Source organism: Pleurodeles waltl, chromosome 6, assembly GCF_031143425.1.
Source record: "Pleurodeles waltl isolate 20211129_DDA chromosome 6, aPleWal1.hap1.20221129, whole genome shotgun sequence".
Taxonomy (NCBI): domain Eukaryota; kingdom Metazoa; phylum Chordata; class Amphibia; order Caudata; family Salamandridae; genus Pleurodeles; species Pleurodeles waltl.
The window spans coordinates 1,287,394,303-1,287,413,840 of NC_090445.1; positions in this window are offsets into that span (position 1 = coordinate 1,287,394,303).

Here is a 19,538-nt window from a genome sequence, read left to right on the forward strand (position 1 = left end):
CCTATGGGCCTACAAACTCCTATTAATAGATTCAATTCCTTCTTTCGAGATTATGGCCTAGAGCTGAATCATAAGAAAACCAAGTTAATGGCACTCCGTTCTGGAGTGCGGAAGAAATGCACCATTCACTTAGAAGGCAATCCCCTTGACAAGGTCTGCTCCATTGACTATTTGGGTGTAAGGCTCACTGATAATTTGCACTGGGCAGAACAGGTCAATAAAAGCGCTGGCCATTTGCAGCACAGTGCAGCATCTATCCTGCACTTCTACAGGGGCACAACAGCAAAAACGGTCTCCCCGGTAATCAAGATCTATATTGCTAGAGCACAGGGTGCTGCTGCTTACGGTGCGGAGGTCTGGGGCTTTTCTGACTGCAACAGGTTAACCATCAGAGAAAATAGCTTTGCGAGGTCTTTATGTGCTTGTCCTTCAAGCACTCCACTGATACCATTGTTTTTAGACCTGGGCCTGAGACGCATAGCTGACCTAATCATTTTAAGACTGCTTCTATATTGGATAAGGCTATGGACCGTACCAGAACTGGATGTTTATAGGACCTCACTTCTAGATCTGTTAAAGTGATTCCAACTCATCCTCCATTCCCTGGGTTAAACATGTATCTAGATGGTTTAACAACCTGGGACTTAGAGATTTTTGGGAAAAACCCCATAAACTTGAGAAAGCCCATTCCAAAGTGTTGAAGTGTGTATACTGGTCCTATGTACGTAACAATTACATTACTCACAGAGCTCACGGTTGTTTAACAAATCTATTCACAGATTTTAAGTGGTATCCGCAATTTGAACCATATTTAGACACCATTCCCGACACTTTAGGCAAAAGCTTATATGCCAGATTCCGCTTTGGGTCGTTGCCATTGAATTCTCTGGTGTGTAGATGGGGTACAAAAACAGTTACTGATATATGTCCTGTTTGTGGAGCAACACCTGAAACAGTTGAACATTTTATGTTTTTCTGCCCTGCTTATTCTCTTCCCAGGTCTAAGTGGATTCGCAACACTTGCCGTGAAATGGGAATAAGAGATTGTGCTTCTGCCTTGAGGATTTTAAGAAGTCACCACTCCACGATTTTAATACATGCTGTTCGCAAGTATTCGCTAGCAGCATGGCGTATACGCAACTCTGCTATCAGAAGTGTGTCTTAATCATGAGTGGACAACTTCTCAAAGATTGTAGAGGGGGGGGTTGCAGTTACACTGTGCACTGTTTAATGGTTTTTAACTGATCTGTATTTTATTTATTTTACATATTGTTGATTTTATTAGTATTTATTGTATATTCGCTTTGATGATCGACTGATCGAATAAAGCATGTGTTAAACCTGAAACCTGCAGTCTTTTCAATAAACAAGTTGAAGAATATCGTGCATCTCTTCTTTGCCTACGTGTGTGTGTTTGAGACCTATGCTAATGAGAGAAAGGGGTGAGATTTGTCTACCACAACTTCCCTGGGAGATCATAGAGTGTCATGCGTCAGGCTGCTACAAACTACCTTTACTTCCCAGGTGCTGCTAGCTAGACCAAGGGGTTGAGCCGTCAGCTGACAAGACAGTATGGGATTGACTCAGTCACCCACAAGCGGAGGTGCTGCTGCACCAAATCCAGCAGTCTTGTTCCAATAACGAGAGTCTTACAACAACACCTCTGCACACAGCTGACCTGGCCCCAAGAGAAGACGACCAAAGGTATTCTCACATCCCTTAGCATCTCAAGATCTGAAACCACTTGTTGGTTCATCTGGACTGCCCCTTCCAGTCTGTCCTGCACCTCTGCACTCGACCTTTTGGTGTAGTCTGGAAGATTGGTTCTGTAAGTCACTGTTGAGTACCTGTTTGCCATACATGTTTTTTTCTCTGTAGGTTACAATTGCAGCTTCAGAAAATTCCAATGTCAACTTTTCAAAACTGTAATAAAAGTCTATTGTAAAACGTACTTACCTGATCATATTGATTCTGGTGCCTCAACATATATGAAGATACGTGTTATTTTTATTAATTTGTGTGGATCTCCTTATTGGATGTGTCTACTGCAGATGCCTAACACTCCTTTCTTATAAGGCTAACGCTGCTCTACCACACTATCCCCTAGGAGAGCACGTTGGGATTGCTAAAGAAAATCTCAGTCTACTTATAAGGGAACCCCTGGACTCTTAGCACAGTAAAACTCATTTTGGTATAAAATATAAAGAGCCAGCTGCCTGCAAGGCATACTTGTCAACCTACTTAATAGACAAGTTATGGACATTGTGGTGTCCCATCTCGAGCAGTCGATTTTCATCTAAAAAATGGATCCTTTGGGAGAAATGAATCAATTTTAGCTCTGCAGTGAACTGGTCCAGAGATGTCTCCAGGCCTATGTGTTTACTCATGCTGTTGCAACCCATTGTCATGGGCTGATCTAAAGTGTATAAGTGATAAAGGCATACATGATATGGGAGCTAAGATGGGGGATTACTGAACTTGTTGCAAATGCTGTGTGGCATACATTGATGTCCAATTGTATTCGCACAGATACCCTAAAACTGTTGTATCTGTTTTTTCAGCATCAACTGGGCAAGGCGAAGGTGACAGTGGCCACATCAACAGGGATGAAACCGGCCACTGGGGATCGGGTGTGGACACCAGTGATGTCTTGGGTTACAGTGACATGGAGGGTGAGGGGGCTGGTCATGAGGCCACAAAGGATTCTACATCTTCTTCAGAGGCCTTCAATGAAGACCAGTCCCTAGTGGGGGTGGACCCTGGAAAGACTGTGACACTTCCATCTTTGTCTGCCACCCATTCTAATCTCCACCCTACTTCTTGCTATACCCCAAGTTGGCTGTAACTGCCCACCTAAAAAAGGCGGTATCACCTTTCCTGAAGGTACCTCTGCCCCTGCCAGGTGTCCAGGGCTGTGCTCAATGAGGAGGCTGTAGACCTATTAGAGACAATTTCTGTAGGACAGGGTGAACTTATGAATGCCATCAGGGGGCTGGCTGCCCAGCACACCCAAATACTGGCTTACCTAGATAGCATTTATATGGTGCCCTGTCTGGCTTACAGCGGTCATTCAAGGGTCTGGCCTTCTTGTTGGCCACAGCATCGCACCCACCCTAACCTCGTGCATACACTCCCACCCCTTCTCCATTCCAAATCCCTCTTCCTAGCCATACCCAAAGCACATGCAAATATATGCACGCACCCACAACAACAAGCAGTACATCCCAACATCGACAGAGTAAAAAATATAGGCACAGACAAACACATGCAGACACCGCACACACCACTAGTACAAGCATACCCACAGGTATCACACTCACCATGACACAACCACAAACCCACACTACCGACACAGTTACACCATCCACAACTACACTAACACCCACAGACACCACAAGCACATCCCCAGTCAGTGCACCCACCACAACACAATCACATACCCCTACCACCAGACACACACTGACACAACAATGACCACTACACCAACACCCACTCATACCACAAGCACACCACCAGCCAGCACACCTACCACTTGACAATGCCAGGACCACTCACCTGAAATCCAGGTATCCGCGGGAGCGAAGAGGTAACCCACACCCCTATGAATTATTCTCTCAAAGCTAAGAATAACAGCTACTGAGGGAATAACTCCCGGGGGGAAGGGTATGGATAGGGAAGATGGGAGAGGGAAGAGATAAACTGATATCAGAAGCTCCTGTGATATCCAATCCAAAGGAACGCTCCTCATTTATATTATATCACAATGCCTATGTGAGAGACAATGAACAAAAATAAGTATAGCCCTTTAGTGTGTGGAAAACAATGTAACATAAATCAAAACACACATTCACACACCATACTCAATGCTGTAGTCAATGCTGGCAATGAGTGCTGACAGGTAAAATTAAAGTTGCATTAATGTTCACTTCTTTTCATTGACGTAAGCAATATTGTCTTTCCATTTCTCTCTATTCTTTCAACAGAGTACCAGGATCTCTTATAAGTTACCAACAAATGGAGCAAGTAAAAAAAAAGACTATTACTGCATAGTCAATTCAAAAACGAGTCCTGATTAACTTTGACCATAATGTTTTAAAGTTCAAAAAATAAAAGACAGCAGTTTCTTTGAAATAAATGTTCACCTTTGTAAACAGTCTTTCTCGGAGAAAGTCACATTCATTGCATAGTCAATTCAAAAACATGTCCTGATTAACTTTTACCATAATGTTCCAAAGTTCAAAAAATAAAAGACAGCAGTTTCTTTGAAATAAATATTGACCTTTATAAACAGTCTTTCCCTGAGAAAGTTGCATTCATTTCTCTCTTTTTCTCTGTAAAAGAATCTGATAACACTGACCTTGAAGCACCCAGGGGCACAGGGGGCAGGATAAGAATCTTACTAATAAAGCTGCTGGGATTTGCCTTTTTTAAGAGATGAACCAAAATCCTTTCTTGCAGGAAATCTGCTCACTCACAAAGACTTCAAGGATTCAAGGATCGTCACAGGAACACTCTGACACAAGAGCTAGAACTCTCGAAGCCAAGCAAGGAAATGATGAATGATTTGGTTTAAATAGCTTTTTACTAACGTTGTTAGACACAGGAGCCAAGCAGGTGGAAATACATGTGACAAGGATGATGAGTCACCAGTATCACGTTTGAAGACTTTGTTTGTGGGGAAGAATTTAGCATGGTTTGTGCACTGAGAAAGAACCAGCATGCTTTTATATAATCAGCAACAAACACTCACACCAAAACAATAACAAAGAAGTATTCTTTGTACTCCAGGAGGAGCACTAGAAGGGACAAGTCCTAACGATAAGAACAGTGCAATATCCTATATTTTCCCACACCTTTCGTTTGTACAAAGGTATCTCCCCCCAAAGGTCTCCTTACTGGGCATGGTTTAGATGTGTAGTGAGCATAAAAAGAACGTACTAACTGTGGAGCATGGACATCAGTTGCTGATTCCCATGATCGTTCTTCAGGTGGGTATCCTTTCCAGTCAATTAGATCAAATAACCGCCTGTGCTGTCTACGGGAATCTAGAATGCGACGGACTTCAAATTCTTCATGTTTGTCGATGATTATTGCAGGAGGAGGAGGAATAGGTTGGGTGGTGGGATGGAAAGGTTTCACTAGAGACACATGGAATACTGGATGAATTCGATGCTCTTGGGGAAGGGCTAATTCAACCGCTACGGGGTTGATCACCTTCAGTATTGGAAAAGAGCCAATGAATCTGGGTTGTAGTGTAGAGTCAAACTAAGGGGCATATTTATACTCCGTTTGCGCCGAATTAGCGTCGTTTTTTTCGACGCAAATTCGGCGCAAAACTAACGCCATATTTATACTTTGGCGCTAGACGCGTCTAGCGCCAAAGTATGAGTAAAGAGCGTCATTTTTTAGCGTGAACGCCTTCCTTGCGTTAATGAGATGCAAGGTAGGCGTTCCCGTCCAAAAAAATGACTGCGACGCAAATGCGTTGTATTTATACTCCCGGGCAAAAATCACGCCCGGGAGTTGGCGGGGCAGAAAACCCCGCATTTGCGCCACTTTTTAACGCCTGGGTCAGGGCAGGCGTTAAGGGACCTGTGGGCTCAAAATGAGCCCACAGCTGCCATCCCATGCCCCCAGGGACCCCCCCTGCCACCCTTGCCCACCCCAGGAGGACCCCCAAGGATGGAGGGACCCACCCCAGGGACATTCAGGTAAGTTCAGGTAAGTATAAATATATATATATATTTTTTTTTGTGTGGCATAGGGGGGCCTGATTTGTGCCCCCCTACATGCCTCAATGCCCAATGACCATGCCCAGGGGACATTAGTCCCCTGGGCATGGCCATTGGGCAAGGGGGCATGACTCCTGTCTTTACTAAGACAGGAGTCATGTAAATGGCGTCTGGGCGTCGTTAAAAATGGCGCAAATCGGGTGGAGGCGATTTTTTGCGTCAACCTGACTTGCACCATTTTTAAGACGCCCTAGCGCCATTTTTCCCTACGCCGGCGCTGCCTGGTGTACGTGGTTTTTTTCCACGCACACCAGGCAGCGCCGGTCTGCTTGCACCGGCTAACGCCATTCAATAAATACGGCGCCCGCATGGCGCTTCAGAATGGCGTTAGCCGGCGCAACATTTTTTGACGCTAAACTCCGTTAGCGCAGTTTAGCGTCAAAAAGTATAAATACGGGCCTAAATCTCCTTCAGCATATGTAGGTGCAGGTGCTCAATATTTATCTGCTTGTAATTTCATCTTGTCCTTAGTGTCTTGTAAAGTGATTTTTGCCTTTTCCCAAATCCTTTTTAGATCAGAAACGCACGTATGCATTGCAGGTATTTTTTGAGATAGTTGATTAGGTAAAAGTCTAGGATGATAGCCCATATTACAGTAAAAGGGGGACATGTTGTGTGCTGAATGAATACTGTTATTATATGCAAATTCTGCTAGTGGTAAAGCTTGTGTCCAGCTATTAGTTAAGGTAGTTAGTAAACATCGGAGGAGTTGTTCCATAGTTTGGTTAGTTCATTCTGTTTGACCATCTGTTTGTGGATGATGAGCTGAGGATAACCGATGGTCAATGTGAACATTGGCGCAAATTTCTTGTCAAAATTTGGACACGAACTGTGTCCCACGGTCGTAAATTATTACAGAGGGCAAACCATGAAGTCGGATGATTTGTGTTAAGAAAGGATTAACTAACTCTTTAGCTGATGGGAGTTTTGGAAGGGGAACAAAATGGGACATTTTAGAAAATAAATCTACTACTACCAATATACAGGTATGTCCTTGATCTTTTGGTAAATCAGTCACAAAATCCATGCTAATGGTGTGCCAAAGGGTTGGCGGAACTGGGAGATAAGTAACTGAGCAGTAGGTGCTGATCGAGGGGATTTATTGGTGGTACACACTGGACACGATTGTACATAAGTTCTAATGTCTGCGTCATGTGATTCCCACCAAAACCATTGTGAACATATGTCTTTATTTTTAAGTATCCCGGGGTGTCCGCTTAAAGGAGATGCATGACACCATTGTAACACTTGTTATCTTAGGTCTGGGGGAATAAATAGACATTGCTTGTGATAAAACAACTCATCCGAAATAGAATTTTGTGGTTGCGTTAACCACTGTTTACTGTCTTCCTTTTGCAAGGCTATTTTTAATTGTTGCCAAAAGGAAAGATCGGAACACAAGGCAATTATTTTTTCTTGAGAAATCATTGGGACGGTTTCTTGTGTCTTTTGTTTTTTCTGGGAGGAGGGTACATGAATCCGCGAGAGGGTATCAGCTTTTAATTGTTGAGCCCCGGGTCTATAAGTAATTACAAAATCAAATTCATTAAAGAAGGACACCCATCTCATCTGTCGTGGAGTAAGTGCCCTGGCTGACCTAAAAAATTGTACATTTTTGTGGTCGGAATAAATTGTGATTGGAAATCGTGCCCCCCATAAATGGTGCTGACATTCTTTAAAGGCCAATTTTATTGCCAGAAGTTCTCCTTCAGCAATAGTGTAATTTTGTTCTGGGAATAGAGGTTTTTGGGAAAAATAAGCTATGGAATGCATATGACCGGTTTTTGGATCTTGTTGCGATAGAACACCACCCACTGCCACTTGAGAAGCATCTGCTTCTACATAATATGGTAGCGAAGGATCAGGATGTTTCAGAATAGGAGCAGAGGTGAAGCTTGTTTTAAGTTGTCAAACACTTGTTGTGCTTCTTGGGTCCACAGGAAAGGAACCCCTTTTTGTAATAAACGAGTGATTGGAACAACTACATCGGAAAAGTGGGTAATGAACCTTCGATAGAAGTTAGCAAAACCGAGTACTGCTTGCACTTCTTTTATTGTCTTGGGCTCTGGCCATTTAAGGATGGCATCAATCTTTTTTGACTCCATGTGAACCCCTTGAGCAGAAAGCACAAAGCCTAAAAAGTCCACTTGAGAGACATGAAAATGACATTTTTCTAATTTTGCATATAATTGGTGTTCCAGTAATTTTTTAAGAACTTTTGAAACATGGAGTTCATGTTCATTCTCGTTGTTAGAGTATATTAGTATATTGTCTATGTAGACAATCACAAAGCGATCAAGGAATTCACATAAAACCTCATTGATGAAAAACTGGAATGCCGCTGGAGCATTGCATAGGCCGAATGGCATAACACAATATTCAAACAGGCCGTACTTCGTGCGAAAGGCCATTTTCCATTCGTCACCTTCGTGGATTCGTATGAGATGATAAGCCAGCGAAGGTCTAATTTGGTAAAAATGGTGGCCTTCTGTAGCTGGTCCAATAACACTGGGATTAGTGGAAGTGGATACTTATTTTTTATAGTCACTTTATTCAGGGTTCTATAATCGATGCACACCCTGAGTTCTCCCCCATCTTTCTTAGGGATGAAAAACAGAGGAGAAGAGACAAGAGATGTGGAATGTCGTATGAATCCAATGGCCCAAAACTCATCTAAATATTGTTTAAGATAGTTATTCTCAGGTTCTGACAAGGCATAAATTCTACTACAGGGCAAGGTAGCACCAGGCACTAAATCTATGTGACAGTCAAAACTGCCATGAGGAGGTAGGGTGGTTGCTTTAATTTTGTCAAAGACATCTGAGTAAGCTTGATATTGTCTTGGAAAGACTATAATTTCTACGGTGGGAGATGTTGTGCATAATAAAGGTGAGCTCCAGCTCAAGGCTTCTTGATAACAGTACTGTAAACAGAAAGAGGAATTCAGAGTTACAGTACGGTTTTTGCAATCAATTCTTGGGTTGTGTTGTTGAAGCCATGGCACTCCTAATATAGCTCCAAAAGTTGGGGTATCAATAAGCTCAAAACTAATGGATTCGGAGTGACCATTGTCACAAACAAGAGTGATGGGCTCAGAGTAATAAGTGATTAACCCACAAGAAAACTCAGAACCATCAACGGCTCGAACTGGCTCAGGTTCATGATTACGCAAAAATGTGATTCCTAACTTTTTAGCCAAAGTGATGTCTAGAAAAATTGCCAGTTTCTCCTGAGTCTAGCAAGACAGATTGAACTTTCCTTACTTGATTTTGCAATTTTATGGTCACAGTTATAAGCAAATGACGTGGAGGTCTCGAGAGAGTATTTTAAAAAAACTTTGGGATTTGTAGTGCTTCACCCAATGGATTGACCCATATTTTCCTTGGGCTATTTCGTTTTCTGTACTTTCGATGGGGAGGTTTACAGCAGTAACTGTTTTCTTGGGGGTGACAGCCTTGGTTTTGGGTCTAATGGGACATTCACAAGCCAAATGCCCTGCTTTACTGCAATATAGGCATAAATTCTGAGAACAACATCTCTCTTTCTCTTCTCTAGTCAAAGGTGAGCGAAGGCCTCCTATTTGCATAGGTTCGCTGCTTTCATGTGTCTTCGACCCTTCTTTCTTTTCAGTGCGTAACAATAAATAACGTGCAGAATCTCCCCCTTTGCTCTTTTCCCCCTTCCTCTCACTTAAACAATGGTCGAGTTTCACAACCAAATCTATAAACTCAGAGCAATCATCTGGGGATCCACTATTTGACACAGAACATCCTTAAGGTCATCCCTTAGACCGCTATAAAATAATGAAGTTATTTCTTCCTAGGGCCAATGGGTTTCAGATACCAATCTGTTAAAATTTGTAACATATGTTAACAGATCTTTTGTGCCCTGCTTTAAATTCAATAATTCTGTATCACTTGTTTGCATGAAGGTATGTTTGGAAAACAGTTTTTTTCATTTGTGTCTTAAATGCCATAAAGTTATATAAAAGGGGTTCATAATTTTGGACTAATGGGATTGACCAGTTGACAGCAGTTCCTGCTAGGTAAGACAGAATGAAAGCCACCTTTGCAACGTCATCCAGGAGGGCAGTGGGCATACACAAAAACTGCAAGTGACATTGATTCATGAAAATATCAAACTTGTTGCTATCCCCAGTAAATCTCTTAGGTCGGGCAAAAGGGACAGGTACAGGAGTTATCACAATAAGTTTCACAGGTGTAACCTTATCTGTTTTAGTGGATTTACTAGCCGTAAATGTAGGTGGTTTTAAGTACGTTTTATTGTTTTGTGCCATTGCACCAGACCAAGGACCAACTCGAGGTTTATATCTATCCAATTCAACCCTAAGAGAATAATTCTCCTCCCTTAATTGTGCTACTTCTGCCTGAACCTGAACTAAGGCCTGTGCCAAGTCTACCATATTAACCTCAGCCTGTGACATCTTCGCTCGGGTGGATTTGTTTTTCCTGGGCTTGGCTTACTGACAATGCCAGGACCACTCACCTGAAATCCAGGTATCCGCGGGAGCGAAGAGGTAACCCACACCCCTATGAATTATTCTCTCAAAGTCAAGGATAACAGCTACTAAGGGAATAACTCCCGGGGGGAAGGGTAGGGATAGGGAAGATGGGAGAGAGAAGAGATAAACTGGTATCAGAAGCTCCTGTGACATCCAATCCAAAGGAACGCACCCCTTTCATAGTATATCACAATGCCTATGTGAGAGACAATGAACAAAAATAAGTATAGCCCTTTAGTGTGTGGAAAACAATGTAACATAAATCAAAACACACATTCACACACCGTGGTCAATGCTGTAGTCAATGCTGGCAATGAGTGCTGACAGGTAAAATTAAAGTTGCATTAATGTTCACTTCTTTTCATTGACGTAAACAATATTGTCTTTCCATTTCTCTCTATTCTTTCAACAGAATTCCAGGATCATTTATAAGTTACCAACAAACGGAGCAAGTAAAAAAGAAAGACTATTATTGCATAGTCAATTCAAAAACATGCCCTGATTAACTTTTACCATAATGTTCCAAAGTTCAAAAAATAAAAGACAGCAGTTTCTTTGAAATAAATGTTCACCTTTATAAACACTCTTTCGGAGAAAGTTACATTCATTGCATAGTCAATTCTAAAATATGTCCTGATTAACTTTTACCATAATGTTCCAAAGTTCAAAAAATAAAAGACAGCAATTTCTTTGAAATAAATGTTGACATTTATAAACAGTCTTTTCCTGAGAAAGTTGCATTCATTCCTCTCTTTTTCTCTGTAAAAGAAATCTGATAACACTGACCTTGAAGCACCCAGGGGCACAGGGGGCAGGATAAGAATCTTACTAGTAAAGCTGCTGGGCTTTGCCTTTTCCAAGAGATGAACCAAAATCCTTTCTTGCCGGAAATCTGCTCACTCACACTAAGACTTCAAGGATTCAAGTACCACTCTGACACAAGAGCCAGAACTCTCGAAGCCAAGCAAGGAAATGATGATTGATTTGGCTTAAATAGCTTTTTACTCATGTTGCACTCACGTTGTTAGACACGGGAGCCAAGCAGGTGGAAATACATGTGACAAGGATGATGAGTCACCAGTATCACATTTGAAGACTTTGTTTGTGGGGAAGGATTTAGCATGGTTTGTGCACTGTGAAAGAACCAGCATGCTTTTAAATAATCAGCAACACAAACACTCACACCAAAACAATAACAAAGAAGTATTCTTTACACTTCAGGGGGTGTACTAGAAGGGACAACCATAAGAACAGTGCAATATCCTATATTTTCCTGCACCTTTTGATGGGGCGCTTTGTATAAAGGGACACAGACAACGCAGAATGAGTGCTTCCTAACACCACTATGCACTCATGCACCAGCACACCCACACCCACAGACACCACACCAACACATACCACATCTTCTGCACACACATCCACACATATAGTGGACCCAAACATCCACACTCACCTACCCAACAGACAATCAATAAGCACTTACACCAGACCCTCAAGCACCGACACCTTCAACACACACATGCAGAACAGACACAGCCACTCCCTCTACCTCTGAAACCCAACTCCCTAAAGACCACCCTACCCACTTTCCTAAGGAGGACCTACTTGTTTCCATGTCCCTGACACATTCCAAAACCAAAATCTCCCTTTCCAAACATATTTCCAGCCCTTCCACCTCCCAAACCACCCCTTCCACATCCCACCCTTTCCAAATGTAAATCCACCCCTCTCAAACATCTTTCCACCCCTTCCAAATCCCAACCTACCCATTCAAATTTAAACCCATCCCTATCAAACCCACCCCTCCCAAATACACTCCTCCTAAACCCAAGAACTCCCCCTCCCAGTGAGCCCATTGAGGTGTCTGCTCTCTGCACCACAGATGTCCCTTCCAGAGGAGGTTCATTTTGGCAGTGACATTAGGAGGTAAATTGTAGGCATGTATCCACACAATGGACTACTGGCCTTATACCTTAGCTTTTTCTGTGCTATTTTATTTATTTACTAATGAGATAGTTATCTCATTTATATAAACACTTTTAGTTTCAGAATACCTTTGTCCTGACCTTATTGTGTGATTATTACCAATTGTTTGCTGATGATGTCCTTTCTGCTAGTGTGTGTACCATGCTCATACTTTCATTTCGGACCGTGACAAACACAGGTTCTATCTTTGTCAAAATATATAATAGGGTTGTACATTTGTGAGGAACGTATTAATTTTGGTGCAAGCATTCATCATTTTACTGGACACTTACACAATAATATATGTTTCTGTTTTAGTGACTGGAAAATACATGTGTGTATATGTTGACCTGATGTGTCAATAATATGCAGATATGTATTATACACGGAAACCTGGCACTTCACAGATCAATGTGATCTTATGTATGTGATAAATTGTGCACACCAAGGGGACATGTGACCTTCATTCATCCATGTCATGTTTGCAGTTTACCAGTAAAAATTGAACTGCATTCTATGTACACCCACCTGTAGCATGTTGTAGTGTAGTTGCTACATTGTCATAGCATTGTTTGGTTCAGATTGGGTATGCTGTTTCAGTTGATACATTCAAGATTTTGGGGACATTATTGCACAAACCTGTGCAGACACATTTCTATTTGTGATACATTTTCTGACTACAACATTACACACTTCAGCATTGCTCAGCATTATTGTGCTGTTTGCACAAATTATTGAGCCATGAATGAGTCCTGTATTACTGTGATGCTCCAACTCTAACGGTAACAGGAATGCCTGTGGTTTACCTTCTGTTTCGGTGACAAGGGGGTTGATTGCCATCTTGGACCTGGCCCAGGTGCTATGGGAGGACTGGCAGCAGCAGGTTCAAGGTAGAAGGATTTGTGAAAAGTGTTAAAAAAGATGAGTTTTGTACTTATCTAGCTCTGATTCTGCTAACTTAGGTGTGGCGGTTTGGCCACCAGAGTTGCATTGGCGGGACTGCATATTGTGAATGGCTTGATGGGAAAAACGGCTGTCATCCCACCGTTGGACACTTTTGCCAATGGAGGGGTTGATGTGAGTGAAGTTTCTTGGCGGTGATGGTAGGCCATCTGCGGTCTTTCACCTATGGTCCCACCGACATCCATATAGGGCGGGCAGAGTGTCACAGCAGCAGGTGGGGTTCGTGTTTGTCCATATCATCTAAGCAGAGAAATAGTGTACTGGTGAGAGAGCGTAGCTTATATAATCTATATTAACATGAAACGTTTTATTAATTAATGTGTGATAATGCCGCATAGAAACTGTAATAGTAAAATTTTGCTTAAACGTGCACCTGAAATGTGACCACGGGGAGTGACCATCAATGTATACGTGGACTAATAATGATGACTAAAATGTTTATGAATCATTATACTGAATAAGTTCTATACTAATTATTAATCATTGTGTTATTGAATTTGTGCTGAAATCCTTGTAGGCCTTAAGTTAGAATGAGCCGAAGCTTAGCAGCTTGGCTCTCATATTAAATGTATTTTTAATATCTTGTAGTATGCTGACTCGCAAAAGGACATGACCTCTTGTTTTCTTCAAACTAGAAGCCGAATGTAACCATGCTAGATCCTTTCTCATGCATTCTTCATTGCTTGTAGGGTGATATTAAAACAAGATGCAACAGTGTAGATTAATGTAATGTACAAGGTCATTCAAACCGGTGAAGACAATGGAGATACTGACTAAAAGATGTGCAAAGAATTACAGAAAGATTAAATCATACCGGACGTGCTTCCTCTGAAGACACCAAACAGGAGAACCAATGAGAGACGTGTAAAATAATATGGAGTGAAAGATAAATGACCTAATGTATTTTTTGATATGTTATATCAATCGTCCAATAGAATTTTGGGGGAATGTACAATGAGTAAAAGGGATAAAAACCTATTACACGGGGAGCCATTTAGGTGGGTTAGGGAATGCTATTGATTTTATCCAGAAACTTTGTCACTCTGTTTAGTGACTTATTGGTTCATTTAGAACCATCCTTATCCTTAGATTGTCCATATTACACTTTACCTCCTTATGAGGGAAGTGCCCCTGTGAGAAAGTGACTCTTCAGTCCAAGTTTGGTGGAGGTAAGTCCTTGGGCTGCATTGCTGGGAACCGCGACTTTTGCAGCTACTCCGGCCCCTGTGCACTTCCGGCGGAAATCCTTTGTGCACAGCCAAGCCTGGGTCCACGGCACTCTAACCTGCATTGCACGACTTTCTAAGTTGGTCTCCGGCGACGTGGGACTCCTTTGTGCAACTTCGGGTGAGCACTGTTTCACGCATCCTTGTAGTGCCTGTTTCTGGCACTTCTCCGGGTGCTACCTGCTGCTGAGAGGGCTCTTTGTCTTGCTCGATGTCCCCTCTCTCTCTTGGTCCAATTTGCGACCTTCTGGTCCCTCCAGGGCCACAGCAGCGTCCAAAAACGCTAACTGCACGACATGCAGCTAGCAAGGCTTGTTGGCGTTCTTTTGGCGGGGAAACACTTCTGCACAACTTTCCACGGCGAGGGGGATCCGTCCACCAAAGGGGAAGTCTCTAGCCCTTTTCGTTCCTGCAGAGACCGCAGCTTCTTCTGTCCAGTAGAAGCTTCTTTGCACCTGCAGCTGGCATTTCCTGGGCATTTGCCCATTTCCGACTTGCTTGTGACTTTTGGACTTGGTCCCCTTGTTCCACAGGTACCCTAGATTGGAAATCCACAGTTGTTGCATTATTGGTTTGTGTCTTTCCTGCATTATTCCTCTAACACAACTTCTTTGTCCTTAGGGGAACTTTAGTGCACTTTGCACTCACTTTTCAGGGTCTTGGGGAGGGTTATTTTTCTAACTCTCACTATTTTCTAATAGTCCCAGCGACCCTCTACAAGGTCCCATAGGTTTGGGGTCCATTCGTGGTTCGCATTCCACTTTTGGAGTATATGGTTTGTGTTGCCCCTATCCCTATGTTTCCCCATTGCATCCTATTGTAACTATACATTGTTTGCACTGTTTTCTAAGACTATACTGCATATTTTTGCTATTGTGTATATATATCTTGTGTATATTTCCTATCCTCTCACTGAGGGTACACTCTAAGATACTTTGGCATATTGTCATAAAAATAAAGTACCTTTATTTTTAGTATAACTGTGTATTGTGTTTTCTTATGATATTGTGCATATGACGCTAAGTGGTACTGTAGTAGCTTCACACGTCTCCTAGTTCAGCCTAAGCTGCTCTGCTAAGCTACCATTATCTATCAGCCTAAGCTGCTAGACACCTTATACACTAATAAGGGATAACTGGGCCTGGTGCAAGGTGCAAGTACCCCTTGGTACTCACTACAAGCCAGTCCAGCCTCCTACATTGGTTGTGCAGTGGTGGGATAAGTGCTTTGAGACTACTTACCACTCTTGTCATTGTACTTTTCATAAGAGAAAAATATACAAAACAAGTTCAGTGTGTGTACACATAGCTAAAAAGTTTTGCATTTCCTCTTTTCACTCTTTTCTAAAGTGCTGAAAAGTACTTCTAAACTTTCAAAAAGTTAAAAAAGTTTTTTTCCGAAAACTTTTTTTTCTTTTTCTATCACTTTAACTCTCTCTAAAAATGTCTGGCACAGGCCAAAATGTTGATCTGTCCAAACTTGCATATGACCACCTTAGCTGGAAAGGAGCAAGGAGTCTCTGTGTAGAGAGAGGTTTGAGTGTAGGGAAGAATCCTTCCTTGGAACTGTTACTTAACATGCTTAGAGAACAAGATAAGGCTATAGGTGCCCCATCTGTTGAAAAAGTACCTAATAGTTCCCAATCTGATTCAGGGACTCCCCCAGGAAAAGATTCAGGAAAGAAACTTCCTAGCCTGCCCATTACTAGACAGTCTAGCATAGTTGGTAATGATGATGAGCCACACCATACAAATAGTGTTGTCTCACATCATAGCAAAAGCATTTATTCTCACCATACTGGTAGTAATGTTTCTGTTAGCCAAGCTGTTAGGGTCGCTTCTGTAAGGGACAGGTCTCCTTCTGTTCATTCCCATCATACCTCTGTATCTAGGAATGTCCCTCCCACCAACCCTGATGACAGAATGTTAGAGAGGGAACTCAATAAGTTGAGGGTGGAACAAACCAGACTGAAGCTTAAAAAGCAACAGCTGGATTTGGATAGACAGTCTTTTGAACTAGAGAAGGAAAGACAGAAGTTGGGTTTAGAAACCCATGGTGGCAGCAGCAGTATTCCCCATAGTCATCCTGTAAAAGAGCATGATTCCAGGAATCTGCACAAGATAGTTCCCCCTTATAAGGAGGGGGATGACATTAACAAGTGGTTTGCTGCACTTGAGAGGGCCTGTGTTGTACAGGATGTCCCTCAAAGGCAGTGAGCTGCTATCCTATGGCTATCATTTGGTGGAAAAGGTAGGGATAGGCTCCTTACTGTGAAAGAAAATGATGCTAATAATTTCCAAGTTCTTAAGAATGCACTCCTGGATGGTTATGGCTTAACCACTGAACAGTACAGGATAAAGTTCAGAGAGACCAAAAAGGAGTCTTCACAAGACTGGGTTGATTTCATTGACCATTCAGTGAAGGCCTTGGAGGGGTGGTTACATGGCAGTAAAGTTACTGATTATGACAGCCTGTATAACTTAATCCTGAGAGAGCATATTCTTAATAATTGTGTGTCTGATTTGTTGCACCAGTACTTGGTGGACTCTGATCTGACCTCTCCCCAAGAATTGGGAAAGAAGGCAGACAAATGGGTCAGAACAAGGGTGAACAGAAAAGTTCATACAGGGGGTGACAAAGAGAACACTAAGAAGAAAGATGGTGAAAAATCTCACTATAAGCATGGGGATAAGGGTAAAACCAAAGATTCCACTTCAAATCTTAAACACTCTTCAGGGGGTGGAGATAAAACAAATTCTTCCTCTTCTTCTCAAACTACACAATTTAAAAAGCCTTGGTGCTTTGTGTGTAAAAATAGAGGCCATAGGCCAGGGGATAAGTCCTGTACAGGTAAACCCCCTGAGCCTACCACCACTAATACATCAAGCTCTAGTGCCCCTAGCAGTAGTGGTACTAGTGGTGGGACTGCTGGCAACAGTCAAGTTAAGGGTGTAGTTGGGTTCACTTATGGGTCCATAGTAGAAACTGGGGTAGTCAGTCCCAAGACAGTTTCTGTCACACCTAGTGGCATTGGCCTTGCCACACTGGCTGCTTGTCCCCTTACAATGGATAAGTACAGGCAGACAGTTTCAATAAATGGTGTTGAGGCCTTGGCCTACAGGGACACAGGTGCCAGTATCACTTTGGTGACTGAAAACCTAGTGCATCCTGATCAACACATCATTGGACAACAATATAAGATTATTGATGTCCATAACTCCACTAAGTTTCTCCCCTTAGCTATAATTCAGTTTAGTTGGGGTGAAGTTACTGGCCCTAAGCAGGTGGTAGTATCACCTAGCTTACCTGTAGATTGTCTCTTAGGTAATGACCTAGAGGCCTCAGGTTGGGCTGATGTAGAGTTTTATGCCCATGCAGCCATGCTGGGCATCCCAGAGGAATTGTTCCCTCTCATTTCTACTGAAATGAAAAAGCAAAGGAGAGAAGGCCTGAAAACTCAGGATCCCTCTCCAACAACAGGTAAAAAGGGTATCACAGTATCCCCTAACCACCCTACCATTCAGGATACCATTCCTGTGGTGGGAGAAACCTCTCCTGGGGTGGCACCTGTTCCAAGGGAATCATCAGTTGGCAAAACTGTACTCCCTGAGGTAGAAGTACCTCTCTGTGGGATAACTAACATTGGTGAGAAAAAGAGCACCATTTTAGTTAACATAGAGTATCCCTCCAACCCTCCCAGAGAAACTTTAGTGCAGAAACCCTGCACTGCCTCACAACACTTAGGACAGCATCCCTGCCCTAGTGTGGAGCTCATAGGACAGCATCCCTACCCTGCTCCAACTCAAGAGAAACAGCATCCCTGTTCTCTCTTCCATCCATATGGACAAAGTTTTTGCCCAGCTATGGCTTTCCCGAGACAGCATCCCTGTCTGGCATTTCCATCACTACAAATAGGTTCAATGGACAATTCCCACTGCTCTAAACTAAAACTTACTCATAGAAACTCTGAAAATACATCTTCACATTGTTGCTTAGCTAAAAAACTTTAAACAGGGTGGTTTACATCCCCACAGGGAAGTAACAATGTGGTGGATGATAAAGGGAGTAACCAGTCTATTGCAGAGCTACTCTCTACTTATCACCACTTAGACAATAAAGTCTCAACTGGCCAAGGTTAGCCTTATTGTCCTTCGTTTGGGGGGGGGGTTGTGTGAGAATGTAGCCTCTTTCTAGCCTTGTTACCCCCACTTTTGGCCTGTTTGTGAGTGTATGTCAGGGTGTTTTCACTGTCTCACTGGGATCCTGCCAGACAGGGTCCAGTGCTCATAGTGAAAACCCTATGTTTTCAGTATGTTTGTTATGTGTCACTGGGACCCTGCTAGCCAGGACCCCAGTGCTCATAAGTTTGTGGCCTATATGTATGTGTTCCCTGTGTGGTGCCTAACTGTCTCACTGAGGCTCTGCTAATCAGAACCTCAGTGGTTATGCTCTCTCATTTCTTTCAAATTGTCACTAACAAGCTAGTGACCAATTTCACCAATTTACATTGGCTTACTGGAACACCCTTATAATTCCCTAGTATATGGTACTGAGGTACCCAGGGTATTGGGGTTCCAGGAGATCCCTATGGGCTGCAGCATTTCTTTTGCCACCCATAGGGAGCTCTGACAATTCTTACACAGGCCTGCCACTGCAGCCTGAGTGAAATAATGTCCACGTTATTTCACAGTCATTTTTCACTGCACTTAAGTAACTTATAAGTCACCTATATGTCTAACCTTTACCTGGTAAAGGTTAGGTGCAAAGTTACTTAGTGTGAGGGCAGCCTGGCACTAGCCAAGGTGCCCCCACATTGTTCAGAGCCAATTCCCTGAACTTTGTGAGTGCGGGGACACCATTACACGCGTGCACTACATATAGGTCAATACCTATATGTAGCTTCACAATGGTAACTCCGAATATGGCCATGTAACATGTCTAAGATCATGGAATTGCCCCCTCTATGCCATCCTGGCATTGTTGGCACAATTCGATGATCCCAGTGGTCTGTAGCACAGACCCTGGTACTGCCAAACTGCCTTTCATGGGGTTTCACTGCAGCTGCTGCTG